At 37.1% G+C, this 27,303-nt stretch overlaps 1 long non-coding RNA gene and 1 other non-coding gene across 2 annotated transcripts in view; one reads left to right on the top strand and one right to left on the bottom strand.

The window, feature by feature from the left end:
* The window catches only part of LOC120888432 (uncharacterized), a 62,341-nt gene extending 38,505 nt beyond the window's left edge, over nt 1-23,836 (top strand). The window contains exons 3-7 of the long non-coding RNA XR_013423334.1: nt 12,049-12,134; nt 13,821-13,911; nt 19,856-21,034; nt 23,365-23,492; nt 23,583-23,836. This is a non-coding gene — a long non-coding RNA (uncharacterized LOC120888432). The remainder of the gene's footprint in view (nt 1-12,048; nt 12,135-13,820; nt 13,912-19,855; nt 21,035-23,364; nt 23,493-23,582) is intronic.
* A 2,425-nt stretch (nt 23,837-26,261) lies between these two features.
* Nucleotides 26,262-26,421, bottom strand: LOC120888833 (U1 spliceosomal RNA). The gene has a single exon (XR_005732504.1). It is a non-coding gene; the product is annotated as a U1 spliceosomal RNA (small nuclear RNA).
* Nucleotides 26,422-27,303: the final 882 nt, after the last annotated feature.

Here is a 27,303-nt window from a genome sequence, read left to right as displayed (position 1 = left end):
CCAGATTCCTCCCCAGGTTACTCTTCCTTTGCCCATTCTAATTTGTGCCCCTTCTTTTAATAAAAATATAAACATGTGCTCTTTCTTGAGTTCTGTGTGTCCTAGCAAATTGCAAAATCTGAGGTTAGCTGTGGAGACTCATGAATTTGCAGCTAACTGGTCCAAAGTTAGGGTATCCCTGGTTCCCCTGAAATTGTGGCTGAAGACTAAAGAGAGAGCTGTCTTGTGGGAACTCTTTACCAGCCCAGTTTCCCTAACTCACTGAAACTATAGATTTATTTTTTGAACTTTATTTAAATGGGATCATACAGCATGTCCACTTTGATTTTCTGACTTAAAAACAATACTCTATATTATATTTAGCAGTAATATCTTCTGTATTCTGTACACAGATTCCATTATACAAGTGTACCTCGCTCTATTTATTTATTTTACATTGAAAGGTATTTGGATTGTTTTCAGTTTGTGATTTGGAAAAAATGCAATTCTTCTCTGAACATTCTCATATCTGTGTTTTGGTGCATATAAAGACTCTTTATCTTGTTTGTAAAAGAAATGCAAATATGAGATCAGTATAGATTAGTCCAGCTTCAGTTTATCTTGTACAACATTTTCCAAAGAGATTTTGTCTATTTCCATTTCCACCAGCAGAGCATGAGAATTCTAGTTGTTTCCCATTCTTGTCATCCATGTTGATCCTTAGTATTGTCTGTCTCTTAAATTTTAGCCACTACAATGTGTGTCAGTACACTCAAAATTATATCAAAGAAAATAAAATAGTGCCATTTTTCAAGTGTATTGTTTTAAAGAAACTGTGCAGGTTGTGGCAATGAAATGAGATATATTGCCTGAGAAAGGTAGAGTGGCAGCCAGAAAGCTCCAACAAATGCTCATTCCCTTGGAAATTCTCCAAGGAACTGGGTTTGCAAATCAGAGATCATAGTCTCATCCAGGTTTTAAAACTGACCAAACGTGAGGATGCTAATTATAGATATCAAAGCTCATGCTTTTTTTTTTGCAAGATGCGATATCACATATTTAATTTCTTTAATAGATGATTATACAGATTTTTCTATTTCCTCTCATTGGCATTTTTGAAAAACTATGGTCAGTCTTGTCTTTGTCTCTTGACATTTCTGGTATTATTTTTTTAAAAAAACAAATCTTAGTAATAGTGACTAAGAATTTTAGAGGTGCAGGATGTTATTTTTCTCCATAGAGTATTTAATTTCCATTAAAATTAAATAGCTATTATAATAGGGACTGCAGTGATCTGAGGCAAGGTGTCAGCCTTTGTGAGAGCTTGTCTATTTCCTATGCACCTTTTCTCCCAGGCCCAGCTATTACATGCTTAATTTAAAGTGGGGTAGTTATGGAGGCATCTTATCAATAGTGGGCTCTGATCTCCAATTTTTATTTGCCTGCCACCAGGAGACTCCTGAGAAAGCTCTGGTTTAAGTTTTGAGCTTCCAAGCTGGTTTTTATCTGCTTAGTTTAGTGGTACTAGTTAGTCAGTAGTAGCATGATCAGAGAGGAAAAGAATGAAAGTGAGGACTTCTCTGAGGCCATCTTTTTTCTAAGGCCTTAGTTCCTCCATCCTGATTGTTTTAAGAACTTTGGACTTCAACTTCCCCCCATTACAAGAGAAAAGCTAAAACTCTGAGCCATTGCTTTCTGCATAGAAGCCTTATCTGTGTCTCTAAGAAAATCTAGGAGAAAGAGTGGCAAAGAAATTGGGCTCAGCTCAGTCTATTTTCCCTTCTTTTGGGGATCACAGCACCTTTTCTTTTTGTCTGTTCGTTGATGCCTTTAAAGTGGTTTTTGTTGTTGTTTTGTATTTTATTCAGCTTTTATAGTTGATATCACCAGGAGAATTGACGAGTCACACTCTAATCTATCTTGTGAGAAATGGAAATCCTGTCCTGAATATTTTTCAGATGAACTGTTTCATTTACTCTGAAGGGCAAACTAATATTTTTATTCAAAATTAGTTGTTTTACTTAACATAGCACTTATTGTTTTTAGTCTCTCTTCTTCAAACCACAGAATCTCCACTTAAGAATCTTGAATATTTCTTTTGCTCTAAAATAGGCAAGGAATACCTTCATTTTATTAAGCATGTGACACATTTTGACTTTCGTGTGTGTGTGTGTGTGTGTGTGTGTGTGTGTGTGTGTGTGTGTCCTTTTCTGTTCTTGATTAGTATATAAGATTTCTTTTAGGGTAAGATGCAAATCATATACTTGGCCTTAATGAAAGTGTGACTTTTCACTGAAACTAGTTCTTGAGTTATAACTAGTTATCTTAGATACACTAAGAATTGTCCTTGTAACTTGTATACATATGTTGAAGGGCTATTCATTCTTTTTAACTTCTGGTTTGTCTCTATTTGAAATATTGACTATAATTAAGCCTTTGCATTAATATTTTTCTTTACAGATATACATTTTGCTTTTGTTTTTGTTTTGAGCATTATTAGTTTGCTCTGAACTAGCTAATGCAAGAAAAGATAAATAATTTAAAAGACATAAAATAAAGTGAACAGTAACTCTCTTGCTGTGTTCCATAGACCTGATTCTTACCCAGGGAAATATTCATCCTTATTTTCTGGTATACCCTTCTAGAAAACACAAATATCTGAACTAATTAAAGTGATACTGGTTTTAATATGAAATATGCTGTTCATTGCTTTTTTCTTTTCTTTTTATTTTTATACTTAATTAACATATGAGTTTGTGTGTGTTGCTGTGTTTAACTACTATAACATAATATTCCATTGTTTATATACACTGGACTTTTAAACTAGCCTTTAATTGAGTGTTTATTTTTTTCCTAATATTTTATTATAAATACTACAACAAGTATTCTTCAATGTGCACCTTTTTGAACATCTGAAAGGACATCTATAAATTCCTGTGTTGCTGGTCAAATGTAATGTGTTTTTATTCATTTTTTGTTCCTGTGGAATCATTACTAATTTCTCAGAGTTGAATGGCTTAATACATTTGCTAAATTTCTGAGTGTCTTAAAGTTTACATCAATTTTTATTTTATAAATGTGTAATCAGCAAGTTTAAAACTTTTAATGAATCACTTGTTACTCAATATACTTTTTGCTCAATCTTAAAATACTGCAGTAAAAATGGCTGCAGAAAAAACAACTATATCACATGATTTTATTTTTTAACAAAATGGTCATGGTCTTAACTTTTATTGTATTTTAAGTTGAAGTTAATTGTGTAGACTAGTCATATATAACAAGGCAACCCTGATATCTTCTAATATATTCTCTAACAATCCAATATTTTTCAGATCTAGTTCCAATAACTGCAGCTATCTAATTTTGATCCAAATAAAGTTTTATTAGGTAGGAATTGGAGAAAATAATTAGGTAGTGATTGGAAACATGGCTGAAAAGAAAATGGCTGGGCAGATCTGTATTCCTCACCAAAAATTGGGGACAATTTATTTCCAAGCTCTGTGGTAGACAGAAATCCAATCAAGAAATGCACCCTTGTTTAGAACCCTGTGATAGACTTTTAGCTTTCAATTGTACAGAAGCCTGCAGACAAATGACTGCCTTTTTTTTTTAATGGTGTTAAAATGCTATGGTTCTCTAGGTAGTAGAGAGACTCCCAAGGGAAAAGAGCAAGAATTGGATTGGCTAAGTGCTACCCAGAATTTAGTGCAGGGATTTCTCTGTCACAGGGAATTCCCATCTCTTCTCTTGAATTATCATGACAGTCATGCTGTGCCTGTGTATTCTCAGTCACACAGTGACTTTCATTATTATTTTCATTTGCATTTTCCTTGATTTTCATTCATCAGGCAAATAATATCATGTCTATTACGTGGCAACTCTGCCAGACACTGCCAATAAAGGTGTGTTTGGTATAGTATGGAAGAAGACACCTGATGTCCTCAGAAGGATCCCTTTGGAAGGAATTTGGGAAGTTAAACAAATAAATACGGTACTATATGATAAGAGCAATGGATGAAGAATTTGAGAGTGTTATAGGAATATAGAAGAGCCTTCAGGGGCTAAGTGGACACTTACCAGAGAAACAAAGAAAAAATCTCATTAGTTAAATAAAAAGTTGCACGAAGAGGAGAGTCTTATGAAATTCTAACCCTATCTCTGCCCTGACTGCATGCAAAGGCCTGCAGAGCTTGAAATTTCCACAGAAATTTTTTTTTTCTATCACATCTGCTACCAGAAGTGCACTGATTGAAAAATGACCACAATTATTCGCTCTTCCCAGTATCTCTGCCCTCCGCAATATGGCTTTGTAGCCTTTCCCATTGGGAGATGAAATCTTTTCCCTCTACTTCCCAAATCAGGGTTAATCTTTTGTCTTGATTTGGCAACACATTGTGGTAGAACAAAAGATGTGCCAGTTAAAAGCCCATCTTCCATTCTCTTGGAATCCCTGCTTGCACCATGAGATCAAGCCTGAGCTAGCCTCCTGGAGAATGAGATACCAGGTGCAGCAGCGCCAAGCCAAGTCAGTCCAGGTGTCCTAGCCGAGGCCCTAGGCATGTGAGCAAGCCCCACAGAAATAAGGCAGTCCAGAATAGCTAGGCCCCGGACTCATGGAATATAAAAAAATGGTTATTATGCTAAGATACTAAGTTTTGAAGTGATTTGTTGTACAGTCATTGTTAACATCAGAGGATGTTTGCAAGAATAAATAAAATATTTCACACAAAATATTCTACCAGGGTCTACCACACTGGAAACAGTGAAAATGATTATTTTCTCATATGTTTCCTTAAGTATCCTCTAATCTATAGGTTCCCTCTTCCACCCACGTACACATTCCTCCTCTCTTTCTTCTATTTTTCAGAACAAACTTGATTGTCTTTCTAGCAGAGATTCCCATAATCTGTTATTTTGCTGATTGCATACCTGTGGCACTGATGACATGGTTTTTTTTTTTTGCACCATCTATTTCCTATTAAGTGGTGATGAAAATTTTTATTTTTGAAGATTAAGTTAAGGTCTGAGAGTTAGTTTTATTCTTTTGACTTTAATTTGCACAAAAATACCTGTGAAATACATTCTATTCTATGGTCTATTCAGTGGCTTAAGCTCATGATGAATGTTCTGAAGTAACACGACCCACTGGGTGCAGGGTTGCATGGGTCACTCGCTTTTGTTCATGTCTAGAGTTTGCCACCATTACCAGCTATCCCTATCCCCAAGATAGGCTTGACAATGCAAGGTAGCTGGCTGTGAATGTAAGTTTCTTATAAGTGTGACAAATCCTCAGAAACTCATAGTTTCTTCTTCTTGATTAGTTAAGCCATGTTTTGACAGCACTTCCATGGGTTCACCTAAATTCTATATAAATTCAATATATTGCAGTTTTATATAGTTGACTAATCTGAAATATTGGAAGACAGGAAGAGGGGCCAATTCCTACCAAGTCTGGAGTAGTAACAGGAATCTGGCTGTCTCCTAGGGGAAGCACTACCATTTTGCTATTTGCAGCTCCTTTAAGCTCCTTCAGATAATTTATGGACAATATCTGCTACAATCTTCAGGTCTTTGTTGGGCTTTCTTAATAGTCCAGATGACTTTTCCTTTGGATCCAGTTACCTTAACCCATGTTGCTATTTTTCTATATATATAAGGGAATAACAGTGAATCTTTTCTATTTCAAGTTTTGTGCTAGAACAATCTTTAGAGTTCTACCAGAAAAATTATTTTTAAGTAGGTATAATAGTAATAGTAGTATAATAATAAATTGTTAATTTATCAAATCCTCACTAAGTGATTACTATATAATACATGTTGTATAATGTCTTAGTTTAGGCTGGGAGCAAGCCTTGAGATATGAGATAAAGATTTGAATACAAGTGGTATATTTCATTTGGAGCTTCATCCAATGGGAAAATCTGGGAAAAGAAATAAAACCTGAACTTTGTAATTACTTTATGTAAAGGTTGAGGAGACTGAAGCACTTATGTGCAATTCCTGAGCCATTGCCTAACGGCTGCTGTAGAAGGCAGGCAGATGTTGATTTTGCAAGGGCAAAGTGATTTTTTGAGATTTTTGGAGAAAGTTTCCTAAGTACAAAATATAGGTACTGGCATTTGGAATCTATCAGCTATGAGATAATGAGTAGAGTACCAATAGCATCTGCTGGAACTAAGCACTTTACATATAGTATCTCATTTAATCCTGACAGTTCTACGAGGAAGGGGTTCTTATGCCTGTATAAAGAGAAAAACTGAGGTTCATATTAATTGTGCCTTTTTCTCAAGGTTATATACCAGTGAGGGGCAGAGTCACAATTCAGATCAGCACTTTGAATCAGTATCTATGGATCCAGGGTGAGTAGTGACTCCTCAAATGTCACACAATTGCCATTTAGCAGAACTAGCTATGACCCAGGATCCTTGACATGCAGCCTAGCAATCTTCCCATGGACCTGTGTGATTATTCTCATTCCCTACACACCACCTATCTTACCTTGGTGCCTTAGGAATTTGATCCTCTGAGTCAAATTCTTCTCACACATCCCTCTTGAAGGCATGCAATGCTATTACTTTGTTTTGACGTGCCAGACATCATCAAAGGAAGGTCTGCAAGCCTCTTACAACTTGTCAGGTGCCGATTTCCAAACCCAGTATTCTTCTGGGGATATCCCTTCGGACTAAAGATGCTTTATTGTCTTTATTGATAACGCCTTTGCTTTGAAACTGCTGTCACATCTACAGCAGCGTCTTTTTCTACATCGTTCCCTCTTCTTGAACCTGTGTCTTTCTCTGGTAACCTAGCTGGCTTCTATGCCATCTTATCATCTTAAGTGCCATTTCCTCAGGAATGCCTCCGCTGACCTTCCTGACTACATAAAATTGAAGCACCCAAGTAGCTCTCCAGCACAGCACTAGTTGTAGTGACAATTTATTTTTTTTGTTTCTCTGAGGAGCCCATTAAAGGTCTGATCAGGAGAGAGAGACCATGTCTGGTTTTGTTTACTATTGTGGATACAATAGTAAACTCGCTTAAAAGATAAAAAGGTGTTCTGTAAATATTGTTGAATGAAAGGAAGAATGAAGGCATTTCATTCACAAAGCACCCAGGCCACAGAGTACTCTCAGTGTTTGTACTTCATCTACTAGGAAATAGCTTAGTACCTTTGGCTCTTGCTTCTGTACAAACTGAATTCTGCCACAGTCTATGCTTAACACTAAACAAACAAACAAAACAAAAAAAAGGACATGTACCACTCAGCCTTTTCCAGGGACCTTATCCCTACCAGTGTTCCTCCATTTCACAGTCTTGCCTCAGAATCTGTGATAGATTGGTTCCAGGAACCCCTTAGAGAGCAAAATCTATAGATGCTCAAATCTCTTATGTAAAACAGCAGTAATAGTGTTTGTACACTCTCCCATACAGATTAAACCATCACTAGATTATGTGTATCACCCATTACAATGTAAAAGCTATGTAAATTGTTATATTATTGTTGAGAGAATAATGACAAGAAAAACAAGTCTGTACATATTCAGTACGGACACATTTTTTTTTCCCTGAATATTTTCTGTTTGTGTAGAGTTGAACTCATGGATGCAGAACCCACAGATACGGAGGGCTAACTGTACCCCCATATTAGCCTGGGATGAATTAAGCTAAAAGAACAAACCCAGGTCAATCTGTAAAAATTTTAAAAATAAACTCTCTGTGTAGGGAAGTTGCTTTGTTCATAATAATAGAGGCATATGCACGAGAAAAGGGCATTATCATACCATACACGTTAATTAGCAGTACAACCTCTAATCTCTGCTTTTTGAAATGTTCATATTGAGACTTGAGGACTCAAAGGTACCCTCTAGTATGCACCCACTCTCCTGCACCCACTGGTTGAAATTTGTCTTATGAAAAGTCAGCTGAGCCTATTTATGCCACTTACACTTGCTATTCCAGCATTTGCATGTCTTAAGTTATCATTATGTAGCCCCTTGAAATATGTGCTCAAAAAGAAAGAATGATGTTTTCATAAATATGAAGTTGAATGCTTCGAATAGACTCAATAATTTTTTTTATAAAAAACTTGTTGAATTAGTTATGAACAAGACAATTACAAAAGAGAAAGAATCATAAATACCTAGATGGATTCCAACCATCACAAATCTTCTTAGGAAACAGATAGTGGGAATGATGCATTTTGATAAAGCTCGTGCAAAAATCATGAGACAAAATTCCATTTAGGAGATGCATAGTTCATTTTCTTTTCACGTGTAAAATGGGAATAGTAAAACCCACAGAGAGTTTTGAAGATCAGCTGTCATAATTCTTGTGAAGTGTCTTGCCCAGGCCTGGCTCATAGCAAGTGATTTGTCTATTTTCCCTCCTGTTGCGGGTGGAAACACTTTGTAAATGCTGGTATGTAAATGTCAGTTGTTGTTCCAAGGGGCCAGAGAGGAAGCTGCAGGAAGGCAGCCAGAATTGAAGAGCCTGGAAATGAATCCAAAGAGAGAAATTGATCAAGGGTCATTTTCAAATGTTGTCTAACATCAGGACTGAAACTACACAAAGGAAGAAGCCGTGTTAGGCCCAGGCCTGCAGAAACTTGCTTTTTAAATTTAATTTAGGGGCTGAGTTCGGAACTGAGTTGATGGAAGATGAACTGGATCAGGTTCACCAGAAGGAGCAAATGCTTTGGGCCCTGCTGGGTGGGTTGGCGGCAAAGGCTGTGGCTATGACAGTCTGTATTTGGAAGACAAAGTGCAGTTTGCCGCCCTGGGTAAAAAAATAAAAAATAAAAAAACGCAGGGGAGATGGCTAGTGATGCATCAAATGAAATAACTCTCTACAACCACAAGAGGAAAACTTTTAAAAAATGAAGAGTTTGAAAGTAATTTTAACAAATTCCAGTGGGTCAAGGACTCACTCCCCAGCACAGATTGCTGACTGGAGAGGTTTCACTTTCTGCAAACTACTTATTTCCAGAATCTCAATGGGGAACAGATCCTATCCTTTCTTCCTGCTAAGAGCATTTAAGCACTCAGCAGAAGCAGAACGTTCTGGCATGAGCTTCACAAAGTGTAACCTCTGGAGAATGGCAGGCAGGCGGCGCGGGGGACTGAGTACTTTTCGCATAGTGAGTATTACGCAACATCGACCATTTTCAACCGCCAACAGTGCCATCTCTGAGGACAATACAGATCGTACAGATTGTGGGCAGAACAATGACACTTTGATGGTTGTGCCTGGCTTCCTGGTGCAGTGAAGAGGTTAAACCCTGCAAATGCATAAATATGAACAAGTCAGCTGACTGACTGACTGCTGTGCATGACAAGAGGAGAATTGGGAGAAGAAATAACTCTAGAATAACTTCTTTGAAAAATTTCTTTTGTATCTGATTGACTTAGACATTACTTGAGGACTTTTAAAATGCAATCAGAATTACATTAGAAAGTAATGAGAAACACCGAAATACACTATCTGAAAGAAAATACACTCGACCAAATTCTTGTTCTTTATCATCTTTTTATATTTTTCTCTTTCTTTAAATGCCGTCATTTTTGTCTCAACAATGAATGACTTGGCTATACTCTGAGGACTTTCTGTTTTACTTATCCATGGATAGTGAGCTTCTGATGTGGCACCCAACACACACTGGCTCCTTAAATAAATTAAAAACAACAACAACAACAACAAAAACAAAACAAAACAAAACAGGGAACAGAAAAACAAAATCAAAGTCATCCTAAAAGAAAAAAAAAATCTTCAATGAACATGAGAGTTACATGCAAAATCTGAGTAAGTCAGTTTAGAATCCACTTCATTGGGAACACTGATCCTTTGTCAATTTGCATGCTTTGAGAATCTCTTCTCCAAATCTATGTCTTATAGAACCAATTGCTTGCAGACATATTGGTGTAAGTTAATTTGGTTCTTCATTTGGCACCCAAAGAATCTTTAATCCTTACTTATAATGAAGGATGGTGACAGAGACCTAAGTTTTGTCACCTGCAGTTAAGGCCATGCAGTTCAAAGTCAGGAGCAGAGAGATGTCCTTATACCCATATCTTTTAAACATCAGATCTGAACTTAAGGCAAGGCTTTTAAGTAGATGGAATGTTTTTGGCATCTTTTCCTTTCATCTTTTTTGCATGTTGTTTGCCCAAATTCCTATTACTTTCATTTCTTTGTATAGTCCCTCTTTTCACATTCCAAAGTTATTACGCCTCCTCACTTCTTCCTCTCCCAACCCTCCACAAATAGTAGAGAGACCTTCAATCAACTTAGATGTGTTTGCATATTTAGGCCCTTAACACAGAAAAGATGGATTAGTAGAACTTCAAACCATGAAATTATTATTATTTTCATTAATAAATCAATTCAAACAAACATTTAAGTGCTCAAATCATGTTTATTCAAATATTTACCTTTCTTCCTCAAATTCTGAAAATACAGATTTTCTAAATTCTCCGTAGTAGTTTCTTTCCCACCATGGTGATTTCCAAGAGCAAGGGATGGGAGGACCCGATGGGCAGCCGTTTTCACTTGGGAATCACTTTTGTGTCCAATGCTCAGTTTGAGATTATTTTCAAACAGTGTTTCTAGAAGAAAATTGTCTACCTATGAACCTAAAATTAAAGTCGTCAGATTTTCAAAGTGTTAGGACACAGGGAAAGACAGAAATAGGAAGTAAGAAATGTACTGGTGATTCACAGTAGAGTGCCCAAGACTGAGGAGAAGGGCCTTCACACAGGCAAAGGGAAGAGAAAGGTGGTGACATCTTATGGAAAGATTATAAAGCATAGCTCAGAACTGTAATTGAAAAACCAAATCTGACTCATTTAACAGAAGCCAATTGTATAAGTATGAGTGTGTGTGTGTGTGTGTGTGTGTGTGTGTGTGTGTGTTGGGAAGGGGAGGGAGGAGCAAGTGTGTCACTTTTGTTTTCTATTCTCTGGGGCTTGGTTAAACCTTTCCCTGTGAGAAGTAGTCAGCACTTTTCATAGTGTGGTCTAAGGAGCCCTGGATATTCCTGAGACTACTTGACTATTTTAGAGGGTCCATGAGGTCCAAACTATTTTTATACTCATAATGTCATTTAGTGCCAATGTCTGGGCTTGGCACAAGATTCAGGAGGCACCCACACTTTGTAGATTCAAACAGCAATTCTTTATTCCCGCTCTCACACCGCCTCCACACAGGTCCAGGGGCAATCGCGTTCTGCCGTCTCCCGCACAATTCACCTACTCCACGAGGCTATCTCCAAATACCATTTTAATCTCACGAGAACTCAACGGGAACAAGCCGGGAACAAGCAGCAGGAACACCCTAATCCCAGCAATAATCTTCAACTCTAACTTCCCTAAAACCCTTTGTCTTAAACTGGCAACGCCTTAAACTCAAGGAGCCGGTTTCTTCCTCAAACCTGATCAGCTCTAAACCTGGATCCGCCTTGGTCCTTGAGCAAGGTCACCTTATTAAAGCATGCATGCAATGTCCCATCCAATGTCCTCTAAGCAGCATGGGGGATGCTTGGCAAGGAAATTTCGATGCGTCATTCCTACTTGGTAATGGCCCTCAGCAATTTAGTATTACGTGTGTTGAAATGAGAACTAATGGTACAAAAGCAATGAGAGAGGAAATTGATGGTGTCTTAGCACAGATTAAGGCGGGTGGCACCAGATGATACTAGGTGTTATGCTCTTCACAGTCACATATTTTCAGTTAAAGACAAGACTACCAGTTTTATTTTAAAATATCCTTGAAGAAGCAGAAAAATAAATTATCAATTTGATTAAATCTCAACCCTTGTGTATGCCTTTTTAATATTCTGCACGGCAGAATGGCTTGCTTGCATGAAGCACTTCTGTGTACTGAAGGACAATGGCTGTCTCCAGAGAAAGTACTTGTACAGTGGTTTGAGTTACAAGCTGAACTAGTCGTCTTTTTTTTTTTTTCATGAAGCAATTTTTACTCAAAACTTTGAATTACTAGCAGATAAATTATGATTATTCAGACTTGTATTGGCTGACATTTTATCAAAACTGAGTGAAATGTGCCTGTCTCTTGAAGGAAAACAATTGACAGCATTTGTTGCCAGTGACAAAAAGGAGCTGTCACGCAAGAATGAGAATATTGGAAAATGCGTTTCTAATATGGTGAGTTTTTTCCAGTACTTAAGACTTTCCCAGGAGATGTAGTAATAATAATGGATGCTCTTTTTGATTCAGTACAATGAATTCATTCAAGATTTTCCAGATGACTAATATATGGTATTAGAAAGTCACACATTGGTAAAGGTTCTATTCAAATTGCAAGGGAGAACAGTGGATGTTTAATGTAACAGTATAAAAAGTTCACGGACACAATTTCAGACTCCATATTACAACTAACCTTTAAGAAACAACCACTTGTTGAGTTTCAGTTGTGAAGTCTCAAGATGAATGGATGAGATAAGAAGCTGTTTGAGCACAGCCCTGCTTTCTGATCAAAGTGTATGAAACAGACTTCCCCTGGTCTCCGGAAGTTGGGGAAGGCACTAAGTAGTGCTGCTCACATCTGGGAAGTCTGTAATTTTTTATTTCATCCCTACTCTCCTTTCCTGGGGCAGCTTCTGAAGGTCTAAAGTTGGGAACCTCTTGTGTGTCAAGACAGTATTTCTTCTTCTCAAGTCATAAAAATTATCATGGCCAAGAGACACCAGAAGGTGTGAGGAAGCGAGGGGCCCTTGAAATCAGTGGCAATTGGGAGAAGACTATATGGGGAAGGAGTCCCTGACTGACTAATTCTTCTGGAGATGAGACACACAGCTTTTTTCTCTAGGTTATAATGTCACTGGGGCAAACAAGTGTTTTTGTCTACTATTTAAATTTATGGCATGGGGATGAGGTCGAATATTTACAAATGCCAATTTTCTATGTATTTGAAAGCTTTCTTTGCAATATATCTGTTAGACTAAATTTTAATTAAAATTTACATACCTCTAATAGTAAGCTGATTTATATAGTTTTATTTATATATGACAGCGGAATGCACTCCAATTCTTATTACACATATAGAGGGTTTTATGTTTTTGGCACTTTGTTTCCAGCATCCGAATTTATTTTGGATTGTTTTGACAGTTTACTTTCCAACTAGAAAACATTACAAGAGAAAATAATATATGAATCAGTATAGTAACATTATGTATGAAGAAACATCATGAAGAAAACTTGGAAGAGTTAGGTTTAAACAATTCCCTTATTTGTAGCTGATTTTAAGGTTCCCAATTCCCAGATGCGAAAAGCATCAAGGACTTTCTGTGATACAGTTCCAACATCTTCATTCAAGTCCAACATCCTCACTCAAATGTAAGTACCCATTGTAGTCTTGGGCCTAATGTAAACACTTTTGGATTGTCCACTCACAGTTGTTCAAGCTTTTCAAACTGTCATGCAATTGAAAGTGCTATTGAAATGATCCCTCCTCTAAATACTCTGAATCTTAGATTGTTCTTCTGGAACTTACAATAATCTTAGATTGTACTTCTGGAACTAACTATAAATAACCAAATGACACCCAAATGGATTTGAAAATATCTCCAATAGCCACCAAAGGTTCATGTTGAAAAATTGTAGTCAATGTTTCCTATTCAAGAGGGAGAACCAAAACAATTCCCTTTGGCAGATTTTGCTTTAGCTCATCAATGGCAGAATGTCTTTGCCAAAGAAATATGCAAATTTGTGTTTGATTAAATAAGATGAAAACTTTATTGCTGAGATACAACTTTTTTTTTTCTATTTCTAATTTTATTCATTTCACACTCAGTCAATCAAGCCTAACCAAGACTCCCTGACTTTCAATAGGACCATAACACTCTGAAGCAGCTTCCCAGGGCTGGCTGTGATCTTACGAGTCCAAGATGGAATGGATGGGTGAAATTTCTATCATATTCAGGTATGTGGGTGAAGGTGGAGAAAGGGCTTGGGCGTGGATAAGCACCAGGGAAGAATTCTTCATGACAAACTAGAAAAATCCAGCCTGTCAAAACTACATGTGTTCCTGATTTATCACTATGATTACACAGAGGTTTTGCTTTACAGTATCCTGGATTTTAAATTGAAAGTCAAATATTATTTGCCACAAGAAGCATGAATTGAATGGCTGGAAAACTACTAGCAAGGCCCAGCATGCTGAATCATTATCTCTATGATAATGAGCCCAGGCAGTTGGTGGGTCACTGGGCTCAGTTGCTGCATGGTTGGAGTAGACAGTATGGCTCAGAGTACTGCAAAGTCCACAGATTCTAGGTTGGTTCAAATGGTGTGATAACTAAACCCAGGGATTTCTTTACTTTTTGTGAATAGCAGCACTATTTTAACTTCCCTACTTGTATGCAAACTGTGTGCAAACATAATATAAAATAAAACAGTGCAGCTGAAGAGAAATAAAGTCTGCATTAGGAAACAGCACATGACGAACATACACTAATATTTACTGTGTACTTATCCCGTGCCTGGAACTGTGATAGGTATTTTATATATTTTCTTAGCTAATACAATAGCTTTTATTATCCATATTTTGCAATTGAGGAAACGCAGACATTGAGAAATTAAGCAACTCACAGAATTTCAAACATTTGCAGCAAGGTTAGGAAATAAAATTAACTTTCACAGAGTCTCCACTCTGTGGCTCCACATTATGTTCTCTGTCTTGGACACACGGTTGTGATATTGTAAGAAGTCAGCATTCGGATCATATTTTAAAGGGGAAGCAACTGAGTCTCAGAGATGGTAAAAGAAATGGCACAAGGTAAGAGAAGCCACTCAGTGATAGAATTCAGCTTTTAAAACACAACTTTGCCTGAAAGCAAAGCTCATGGTTCTTCTACTCTCTTGTTCAGGCAGATGATTTGGGAAACTGAAGGGTGAACTGATTTTCAGAGTGGAACGTACACCTTCAAAGCTGTCCTGGGGAATCTCTGTTTCCCTTCATCAATTTACCCACTGCTAGATCCTTTGTGGCCTTTCCCTTAGGACTGCCTCACCTGTCCTGTCAGGCTTTGATGGGATGCAGAACTTTACCTTAACCCATGCAGCAATGGGATAGATTGCAACATCAACTGTACTGGTTTCCCTTGGGTCACCTTGGGAGGCAGCCTGAAGCACTGTTCTGCACTCTTGGCTCACTGCTCAACCACCTTGAATCCCTTTTGGCTACCCACAAACTAAGAAGGCTTCAATACTCATTATTAACTGACCTGGGGTTCTAAAAGGGTTTACGGCCACATGACCAATGCTGGAGAGATGGGCTGTGTGCTTGTCCTGGTTTCATGGAAGCCATTAATTAGAAGGGGTTGGTTGTGAGTCATTTGCCGTGGTGTGCCTTGCAGGAAGCCTTGTGGGAATGTGGCACATGATCACATATTCTCTCATTTTGGTAGCGCTGAGATTTGTCCTGGTTCTAAAAGCTGTAGCAGCATACTTGTGTATGTTGCTGCTTTAAATTCATCAGTTTCCCCCCCGCCCTCAGGAGTTTTTTAAAAATATATTTAAGGACAGGTACAAAGCTCCAGTAAAAAGAAGTAATGAAAAAGATGAATGTTATCTTTGGCTGTCTGTTTACCCTGTTTTTAACAAAACAAATTCAGTAACCAAGGACTCAGAACTTCCTCTATTAGCTTCTTAAAGAGTAGAATAGGAAGCAGAAAACCCCATAGGACAGATTCAGAAAACCCTATGTTCAACATGGATTTCCGCACTTCCTGGCTTGGCTGACTTTGAATAACTTAATAACTCCCCTGAAAGTCTATTCCTTTATCTGCAAAGAAATATCCTTATCTCCATCTCAAAGGTTAAGAATTAACAGAACACATCAAATGCGGAAATAGCTAGCAAAAGACTTATATTAACAGCTTGATGAAATCTTCTCTTGTTTCTTTTATGAAATCTTTCCTTGTTAGCTGTGTGATCCTAGGCAAGTTATTTAACCTTTCTGAGTTTCATATTCCTCTTCTATAAGACTGAAAACAATACTTACTATATACAATAGCTGTGTGGATTCTATGACATGACATAGTAAAGCACCTGGCTGGCATTGTTGGCTGGCACTGCTTCATGGCAGCTTTTATTATTACAAAGCCTTTCCAGGTTCAAGTGGAAAGAGCTCAGGTATTACTAAAGTAACCATGTAATCCTTGTTGCTCTGGACAGAAGTTATTTATACCAGGTTCTAGCAAAATCACTAGTAGCACATTCTTTACTCTCAAAAGGTTCCAAATGAATTCTGTGGTCACTCTGAATATATGGGCAGCAGTGATATGTGGGCAGCAGGCTGGCCTGGTGAGGACAGAATGTAATTCCAGTTCCTTTCTTCCGATAAGTAATGTTTGTCTCATTCTTCCAATGGGGCAGTTCGTTATAACTAGTTAGCTATTATTAGGTCACTGTTTATTATTTTTAAGCAGATAAGTATCTGCATATCAGAAAATACATGAGCAGAGTTTTGGGTAAGGTAGTTGCTTATTTATTTGCTCATTTTCTGCTTAGTAGCATCCATTTTTCAAGAGTACAGGGTTTCCTTGTTCCCTGTGACCATCGCAAGTTACCGCCTAGGTTGGCTCCTAGTGGTGACCCTTTAAGTGGCTGCCTGCACAGCTTTCTGCACATAATGGTGCCTCTCACTCCCAGCAAGCACACCTTCTCTTAATTGTACTGCTGGAATCTTGCTGCTACACCAGAGAACTTTTGGATAGGAAAAACAGTGGTGGCTAATTTATACCTTATGAGCTCAACCAGCTCTGCTGTCTCACTTTGGATGCATACCACAGGTACAGGAAAATCTGGGTCCTTGTTTTAGGGGGAAGGTATAGGGTAGAAAGAATTATCTTCCTGAATCTTCCCTTGACACTGTCTGTCGTCTCCCTGACTGTTGTCTCCAAATCTATCATATCCCATGTCTTCTTCATTTATGGAGAAGCAAACAAGAAGCACTGTTAGTTTTCTCTGCCTTTGGGAGCTACCAAATCTTGTAGAGCTAGACGCAACAGGAGTGGCGATATTTCCACAAACCCTGACTCTCCTCTTTTTCTTTTCAACCAACTTCTTCCTCAGGAGAGGAAAGAGAAATCAAGTGTCTTGGGACCAATTTTCATTTACAATGGTTGTTGTCTCACTCTTACCTATTTAGTTCATCCTAGTTTGAATGAATTAACTAGATGGTAATTGCATGTGGGGCAAGGCTGGAGAAGGTGATTTAGCCTTTGATCCAGTTCTTTTGGTCATCTTTTCTAGCAGCCACTGTGTGGAGCTAGTGGGGGAAGAAAAAGGTACTCCGTTATTTCATGTGATTACCTTGAGTATCTATACTCAGATTACTGTGATATAGGTAACTCGTCCCTTCTTGAATTTCTCCAGCACAGTAGACATCAGGAATATATAGTTTCACCAGCCCTTTTTATTTTTTGAGACAGGGTCTTATTAAGTTGTTGAGGCTAGCTTCAAATTTGAGATCCTTTTGCGTCAACCCCCAGAGGTACTGAGATTGCAGGCATATGTCATCATGTCCAGTGAAAAGTTAATGTTTTGAAAACATTATGTAAGAATGTTCAGAGGTGAAATGATTAGATTATGAGAGCTGTAGCCTCATTTTAAGACAATGGACTCACCCACATTTGTGGTTGGAGGATAGAATTGTCCTGGAAATAAGTCAATATTTCCATCTCCATTGCCTCCAAATTCTGATAGACTTCCTGAGCCTTATCTTCTAGATCATTCATTTGGCCTATGCTTTTATTCAGTCTTCTTGTTTGGTTTTCATATCAGACGTTAAATGTTATAGAATTATTTCTGACTCTCTGGTTCTAAGCTTTTTAGAGCCTCCCATTTTTATTGTTGCTTTAATGAAAGTTCTTTCTTCAGTTTTTTTCTTTTCTTCTTTTCTGTTTCCTGAATTGCCTTTTTTCCCTCCAAGCAGTTCTTATTAATCTTGCTACTTCTCTTTCATGCTGTTGATTTTCCTCAACTATCTGGTACTCATCGTTTGTCCATTCATACTATGATCAGTGTGGGTAGCTAGCAAGTGTTTCTTCTGCAACTGTGTTGATTGGTTTCCCATAAGGCCCTGTTATATTTTGGATATGAGCTGTCTCTCTAAAATTCCTGTTATTGCAGGACTATTCAGAAATAAAATGATTGGACTATGAGACTGTGACTTAGTCAGTCCATCCTAGGCTGAATGGATTAACTAGGTGGTAATTGCATGTAGGTCAAGGCTGCAGAAGGTGAGTTTCTGGGAGTTAGCCCCAGAAGGGTTCCCTATGGGCCCTTCCTCCTCACTTTCTCTCCTTCCTTTCTGGATGCCATGAGGGTAGCAGCTTCCCTCTACAATGCTCTTCCCCCAAGATGTGCTATTTTACCTTGGGCCCAGAGCAATGGTGTGGGTCATCTATGGACTGGGACCTCTGAAACCATGAGCCCCAATTAAACTTCTCCTCCTCTAAGTTATTCTTGTTGGGTATTTTGGTCACAGCAATACAAAAGCTGACTAAAACAACTTGATAAGGACCATTTTTTTTTTTTTTTGTCCTGGGTACTCCATTTAATGGATTTGACTTTTTTTTTTAAATGAAACTGAGACAAATATTATTTTAATTTTTGTGAGGTCCAAATTAATATTACTCTGTCTCATCTCATGTCACTTTGTTCCTTCCACATTTGCTAACTAGGAAGTCAGGGAAGAGTGTGAAGCTTTGAGATCCAAACCCTGAAATATCACCGATACTTAGAAAAGCCCTTTTGTGTAAGCACCACAAAACGGAGTATGCGCTTACCTCATCACATGCTCATGCTCACCCTTCACGCATTTTCTATGACTAGGGTAAAACTTGTCATGACGGAGTGAAATTCAATCCTATATAAAATAAGACTGATTAAGAAACCAATATGGATGAAGTAAACACCATATTTTATTTATTTTTCAAATCTCAGATTTTTTTCTATTCACATTTAAACACTTCTCTTGGATTTGCTCTCAACTAGTATTGGAATCAATTTAAACACCCAATCCACAGTGTAACCACAGAATAGGCCAATGTCTGATATTACAGCAAATACATATGAAATAGGTCCCCAGTGAAAAAACTTATTAACATTTAAAAAGAACTGGATCCATTTATACTTTGACTATAGCGTCAACGCCAGCTGAGCAGAACTCACTGTCTGTCATCCCCAACCTTTTCCCCTCTTGTGCATTTACTGAAGTCCTTAAATATCAGCAGCACACTGAAAGTTCTCGCATAAATGCACCAAATGAAATCCCATCTTTAGCTTCAGCCCTCCCAACCCATTTTCCCCCATGTTCAAATAACATTGAGGGGCTAATTTTCAGTAAATTGTCAAAAGGAAAGGTGACAGTCCATTTAACAGTCAGCTAGTTGCTAATTAGTACTCAACTAAAATGCATCAAAATTTGAGCACTCCCAATTGAACACTTTCAAAGATAAGCATTCTACTAATTTAACTCCGCTGTGGGTTGAGTCCTGATTGAGTTCTTTCACAGAAGGACAAGCCATGTTCCAGTGCTTTCCATCATTGATTTTTTTTTTTTAACCCAAAGGTAAAATTATAGCCTACCTAAGTATGTCATGTTTTTTTGTTTGTTTGTCTTTCAATTAATGCTGTGTGGGGTTTAGCCTATGAGAGTGTAAGGTCATTACACTCATGATACAGGAATTTTAAAAGACTGTCTTGTACCTTTTCACACCTTCATAGTTAAAGTAAGACATGTTGGGGAGGTATAGGAAGATATAAATATGAGAAATACATAAATGTTTTAAGAAGTGAATCACAAAGGTGGCAATTTGTCATGAAGAAGCTAAACTTGGCTTGATCTTTCCTTTCAGATGCTGGTACATTCAGCTTAGGAACTGGATCTGTCATGAGAATGATGCACAGCACTCTTCAGAACTTGATCAGAACTTGAAGCCATTTTATTCCAATGAGTTGAAGTAGTACTTTCCCCAGAATTCAATCCACACAAAAGAAAAAAAAAAGACATAAAGGGGGTAGCATTTTTAAGCACTTACCATGAAACACTTTTCATATAAGTTATATATAGAAACAACCTTGACCCAGAGGTGATGGTTCACCTGGAAGCCTGGATTTGCATCCTATTTTCTGCTCCCAAATCCCATGCTCTTTCTACCTGGCACACTGAACTTTCTAATTCTTATTGAGATGAAACTCAAAAGCACTAATGGCGTCTTGGAAGAAAATAGAGTTGTCCTATTAAAAAAAGAAAGAAAAAGAAAATGGGTCAAAATATCTTCTAGAATCACTGAATTGTTACTGTTGAAAGGTTTTGAGAAAGGTATGAAGGGGTAAGGCCTGAAGTAGCTTTAATGAGGCTAAAGTGACTGTAAATTTCATATGCCATAAAAAGGGTATCTGAGCTGAGAACCGTACATCTTGCTTCCAGTTGTAGTTCTTTTATGCCACGGTTCCCATGTCAACATGGTGGGTGAAGCTGAGAAGGCTGGGATTTTTGGAGAGTTAACAAAACCAACGGTATTTTAGGAAAGTGAGATGAAGTTTCTTAAGCACCTCCCAGTTACTAGAATAGGTCCTTGGGGAGGAAGATGTCAAATATTTAAGAGCAAAGTCTTTGTAGACCACGAAAAGAACCAATCTTTATTACTTGGTCAATTTCCTATTTTCTGATTTTGACTCTGTTGCTTTGGGATAGAGAAGAAAAGAAAATAGAATCTTGGAAGAAATAGAATTTAAATAATATGAGCTCACAGCTTCCTTTTCCTTGATTCTACTTTTCTCCCTCAGAAAAGATTTCTCTAGATCCAATAGTCAGGAAATCTAGATTCTACAGAGCTCTGTAGATATTGAATAAACTCCTTTACTTATTTGTGGTTATGCTTTTCATCTATTTAATAAATGATCTCAACTCTATTCTGTCTATTCAGTTATAAACTGTTGTGATTTTCCAATTCTTATTTCTTATTAGAATATTCTACTACAGAGGACAATGTAGGACCTAGTCCACGGTTGACATTCAATGAAAAAAACAGGTAAATGACTAACAATCTTTTTTGTGAGATTTGATTACCTTTTGTGAATTTCCATCTGCAGGTCTAACATGGTGCATAACATAGAGAAGGTTCAAATACTTGTTGATTAACTCCTGACTCCAAATAGCTTGTGTATAGTTTTTTATAAATATTCTATGGGTATCATTAACATAATGACTCTTCCTTTTATATGACTTGACCATTTAGGCCCCTAGTCTATCATGACTCTCTCTTTTAGATACCTACCTAAAAGATACCTTCTTTTAGGTAGGTATCTAAAAGAAATACATGTCCCTTTGCCTCAAAAGAGGTGTATAAAAATGCTCTTAGCATATTACTCATAGTAGTTCCTATTTAAATCTCATTAACAATAGAAAGGAAAATTGTGGTATAGTCATGTAGTATAATATGATAGCCAAGAGATGAACAAACTACAATTACAAAGACAAGACCATCATCACTGTGGTGTTGAATGATAGAAAACAGATACCAGAAAATCCATGGTGCTTGATTCCATTTATATAAAGATCAGAAAGAAGTACAACCAACAATAGAATTTATAAATGTTTGCTTACATGAAACATCCTCAAAGCAAAGTAAGAAAAGGATTGTCACATGTGAGGTTAATGTTCAGGGGAGAGTAGGCGGTTTTGAGGGACAGAACTGCAGAGGCCTTCTGAAGTCCTGGCAATGTTGTTTTATGATGTGGACTGAGTTGGAGAGGAGTTTGCCATTATCTATACCTTTCTGTAATGTATGTGAGATTTCAGAATGAAAACTTCTTTTTCTTTTGCTTTTCAGAAGTGTATGTAAAATTCCAGGCCCCTGAGTAAGTGCTGCATACATGGTAGCTGCCTAATAAGCATTCCATCTCCTTCTTTTTCCCCTGATTAGCTCTGCACACCTAATCTGAAAAAGCAATGAATAATCTTAGTGTGAATGCCCAACTCAGACATCCATTCCTGGAAGAAAAGGTGCCTTGAGCATTAGCAGATTGCACAGGCAAAAGGTGTTCATTCTTGCCTCATCTGATTGCCTCTTACGCCAGCATCAGAGTTGTCACACGGGTGACTCTGCGTTTCAGAGCCAGTGAGCACCCTGACGCTTCGTAATTACTGAAACACATGTGCTAAGTCACTTTTTGCTAAGCCACGATGAGAATTCTCAGTGCTCAATCGCCCTCAAAATTTCTCATCTCTTCCCTGGGGTGAGGTGCTTTGGTTTAGCAGCTGCACATGGGGAATGCATTTAAATCATTTAAGGTCTGGAGTTCACTATCTCCTAAAAGCAGTCTCTTTTCTTTTGGCATTCCTCAGGCACACCTGGATTTTTTTTTTTTTAATACTTCAAAGTGAGGAATATCCTTCCAAGTGAGGAAACCTTTGGAAATACATTAACTCTTTGCATGCACAGGTGTATTTCCTGGTGCTTTCTGTCTGCCTCTTCCTGGACTGTTAATCACTCCTTGGCAGTAGCTCTTTTAAGTCATTAGTTATCCACTTCACATTTTAGCAGCAAAAGCAGTAATACAGTAAGTCAGGTGTGTGATGAGCTAAAGGTCAAAAGAAGTAGTAGTGAAAAGTGCACGAAAAAGTTAAGGCTAATTTTACTTTTAGATAATGCATCCTCTGCATTACAGCCCAGGCCCTCCCCTTGCATTCCCTAGTTACTGAATTGCTTGTACAGGTGGCTGAGCTTTCTCTGAAACAATTAGAATAATGCCTTAGGTTGTAAATTTTCTTAGAATACCATCACATTGAAAACTTAACTCTGGGTTATAGATGAGAAATATCAGAACCTTTCCTAAAAGCTAGGTTTTTTGTTGGTTTGTTTATCAAGAGGTGAGAGAGAATCATTGATGGTATTTGTGGCTGAAGCAGAAAGGAGATACTTTGATGTCCCAAACAAATATCATCATTTAATCATACCAAAGCCTAAATTCTGTGGTTAATTCTAGACCTTCCCATTACCTTAGCTGTGCTGGAAATACAAGAGATCCATTTCAGTTAGCTTAAAATTAAAACAGGAATTTGGGAAAATGGAAGGGGTTTTGGAACAACAGAGACACAAGATTGAATCAGGTTTAGGCTTTTATATTTTATGTCCCCCTCCCTCCTGCCCCCCATAAAATATTGTATAGATGTGAAAGAATAAGCTTCATGTGTAATTTTCCATGTTAGGTGTGAATGACTTCTCATTGAAATGTATTTTGATAAGTATCTTCAAGCACCCACTGTGGGTCAGGTACACATTGTTATTTTTTAGGGACTTCTAAAATGGGTGGATGAGTCTTAGTCACTGCCTTGCATCATTAATTACTATGCCTTAAGTACCTAGGAGCTGTGAGATTGTGCAGTACCAGACACTGCAGGCTTGCGGGGAATTTGGATGGAGACTGTCAGAAAACACAGAGGAGGCTGGACTCTCCCCAAAGTGAATCTGCAGGCTTAGTTCCCAGGTTAGACAGAGATCTCATTCATCTCTGGTGACGCTGTTGGAGATAATTTGCTAGTCACTGAGACCCCCCTCCTCTATATTTTTCCCACAGAACCATCTGCAGCTGGTGAAAAATGACCCACTACAGCTGGTGAACATTTCCCTACCTCTTTTCCTCTGACTTCACACAGCTGTGACAGACGGTGTCCCAGCAGGGTCTGCTCAGCTCAGCTGCCAACCGGGAGCGCCATCATGATGTTCCTGACTTCAGATCTGGCGCATGGATTCTGTTTGTTCTAGCCAGGCCTCACTCACCCTCAGGAACTGCGCACCATTAGAACTTGGCAATAAACGTTGTTGACTAAAGGACTGGAGAATCTTTTATCATTAATGTCATAAGTCCAAAAAAAGGCATGAGGGATCACCCAAGTCAAGGCCTTTGTATTTTAGACAGAGGGACTCTCTCAGGTGCAGAAATTCAAGGTTATATATTCCTCAGTGAGGAATTAAGACTAGGGCCCAGGTCCCTGGTCATGATCTTCCATTCCAAGTCATTCTTCACTTTATTAAGTGTTTTCCTGAATTCATGTGGAACATGCTAAGGAAAAAGGTATCCACTTTTTGGAAACTTTTGGCTTCATACTCCAGTCTGAGAAGAATGTTTATGGTGGCTACTCTCCTTGACCTTTGGTCTACTTTTTTAAGAATGTTCTTAGGCTTCTTTAGATATGCATGCCGATTTATGTTGTGTTTCTGAGCAGAATATTCCAGAATAAGTACCAGAGACCACAAGAAGTAATAGTAACCGTTTGGGATTTAGGAACTATTTTGCCTGAAATGGAATTTCAGTTTACCATTCACTAGTATTATGATCTTTTCCTATCTTTAAAGGAGTAATGGTTTAAACTTGGATGAAGTCCAGTTTATCATATCATTATTTTAGTGGTTTTGTGAGAAATATTCGCATAACCCAAGGTCACAAAAGTTTTCTTTTTTGTTTTATTTTGAAAGTTGAACAGTTTTAGCTTTTGTGTTTTTGTAGGTTATCCTTTTGGAGTTAAAATATGTGTAAGGATGTAAGGACTAAGGATTTTTTTTTTCCTACAGATATACAGGTATGTAAGAGCCATTTGTTGAAAAGAATATATTTTTTTATTTACTGAATTGCCTTGACACTTTTTAAAAAATCTGTTGACCATGAATGTATTTATTTATGTTTCATTCTCTACTTATACAAATGCCACATTTGCCATATTGCAGCTGGTAAAAAATGACCCACTGTGGTAAAAAGTTTTGAAAGTAAATAAAGTAAGTGTTTTAGTCTTATTCAAGAGTTTATGATTGTTTGGTTTATTTTAGGTCATTTCCATTTTTGTATAAAATTTAAAATTTCTTATCAATTTACATTCAATCTATGTATCCAACTTGTGAATGACCATATTAATCTTCTGAACCATGAACATGGAATCTCTCTCATTTTATTTTGATCTTCTTTAATTTTCATTTATAGTGTTTTGTAGTTTTGGGTGCCCAGTTCTTGCATATTTCTGTTAAAGTTATCACTAATTATTTTTAATGCTATTTCAATGGAGTTTTTTTTTTGAAGTTCATTTCTAATGTATCACTTCTCATATGTAAAACTTAAGCTGATTTTTGCTATGTTGAGCCTGTATCCCAAGACCACTTATTAGTTTTGGTACATTTTATTTTGTAGATTCCTTTAGGTTTTCTTTTAAGATGACCATGTCCACTCTACAGTTTTATTTCATTCTTTCCAATCTTTATGCGTTTTATTAGTTTTATTAATTTTTTTATGAACTTATTGAGTTGGCTAGGGATTTTGGTTCAATATTATCAAAAAGTAGGGAAGAATAGACATCTTGTTTGTCCCTGATCTTGGCTAATAATCACTGATCCTTACACATTTGAATATGATATTAGCTGCATATTTTCATAAATATCTTTGAACAAGTGTAGAAACTTTTCTCCTATTCCTAGTTTTCAGAGTTTTTTAATCATAACTTGTTTCAAAGGCCAACAACATCATCTTTATATAGTGAAATATATTGATTGATTTTTAAATGTTAAACCAACCTAGCCATTCCTGGAATGACTCACTCTTGGGGATACACACACACACACACACATATATATATATATATATATACACATATATTATTCAATATATTTTTATATATTGTATTTGGTTTGTTAAATTCTGTTCAAATTTTTGCATTCATTTTTCAGAATGGATGTTGATTTATAGTTACATTCTCTTGTGATGTTTTTGTCTAATTTTGTTATCTGAATGGTCCTTGAATTTGTAAAACTAAGATCTAAAGGGATTTGGGAATTAGTCTTTCCTACATTATTTTCTGAAAACATGTGCATAGAATTAGTATGATTTTTTAAAAATGTGTTATAGCATCCACCAGTGGAGCCATTCAGTCCTGGAGATACCTCTGTGGGAAGATTTTTAAATTAAAAATTCAATCTTTGATCGATATAGAGGATTCAGGTCTTCCTATTTTTTGAGTTAAATTTGGTATTTTCTGATTATAAGGGAATTGTTCATTTTATATAGAACATTAAATGTAAATAGTCCCTGTTTATCTTAGGGGATCTGTTCCAAGACCCTCAGAAGATGCCTGAAACTATGGATCAAACCAAATCCTATATGTAATAAGACTTTTCATATATATATATATATGTTTAATTTATAAATTAAACACAGAATGAAATTAACAATAATTCTACTACTAATAAAATAGTTTTAACAATATACCATAATAAAAGATTATGAATGCAGTCCCTATTACCATAAATTATGCAGTCAAGTTTCTCACATTTGATGAAATTGCAGGGGTCAGCACATCCTGAGTGCTATGGATAAGCCTTGCCCTGGGAAATCCACCTTCGTGATCATAGTACCTCCCTTGCCAGGTAAGTATATCTTTTTTTAATGAATTACTGAAACCTGGATATTTTCAGCAAATGACCTAATTTGGATTTGAATCTAATTGTTTCTTGATCTCTTTTAGTACTTCACAGTATAATAACTTTAAAGAGTGGAAATAGTTAAACTTTGCTCTTTACAAGTGATTTCTGGATAAACTAATTAGTTATCACCTAGCAGAGATGTTAATTTCGGTGTTCTGTCATTGAATGAGCTAACTAGAATTGAAGAAAAGAATTTAAGTTGTTTGTGGAATTGCAGAAAACATTAAGAGGTTGGCTGCAAGATATGCAAGAGTAGGCTGTCTCTGTATAACGGTAGCTGGACCCCTGTCCGCATCTCCATCTTAGGCTACTTCCCTCATTCAAATGGCTCAGCTGGGTCATCTGAATTCAGTGAAGAATGCCATTTAGGTGTTGGGACTTCTTTTCTAGAACATGACATGTTGATAGTTGAAGAGAATTTCTTCTAGGATTAAGCCTCAATCCCCTAGAATTAAGGTTAAGATTTTTGGAGTATATAATTATGGGTATTACACTAAAATATCTCTACTACTGCCTGTGTGATGATGGTGAAGATCCTTGACTTCCCTGAGCTTCAGTTTCCTCTTTCATAAAATGGGACAATACTGTTATTTAAAAGTTTCTGATCTAGTGTACATATTGGTGGTACAATCATCAAAATTCCTCTTTTATTGTAGAAGTTCAACTTTAATTTCCATATGGTCTGTTTTTATAGTTACCTGTGTTCTCTCTCTAGGTCAGTCTTCAGTGGTACCTTTACCATAGTAGACACAGAAGTGAACTGCATAGAAGCAGATGTTTGAGTACACTAGATAATAGTGTTTCCGGAAACCACTGGAGATCTGACAGTGTAG

The sequence above is a fragment of the Ictidomys tridecemlineatus genome, chromosome 6 (genome assembly GCF_052094955.1).
Source record: "Ictidomys tridecemlineatus isolate mIctTri1 chromosome 6, mIctTri1.hap1, whole genome shotgun sequence".
In the NCBI taxonomy this organism is placed as follows: domain Eukaryota; kingdom Metazoa; phylum Chordata; class Mammalia; order Rodentia; family Sciuridae; genus Ictidomys; species Ictidomys tridecemlineatus.
The sequence above is the reverse complement of the archived record's forward strand: the minus strand, read 5'-3'. Positions and strand labels throughout refer to the sequence as shown.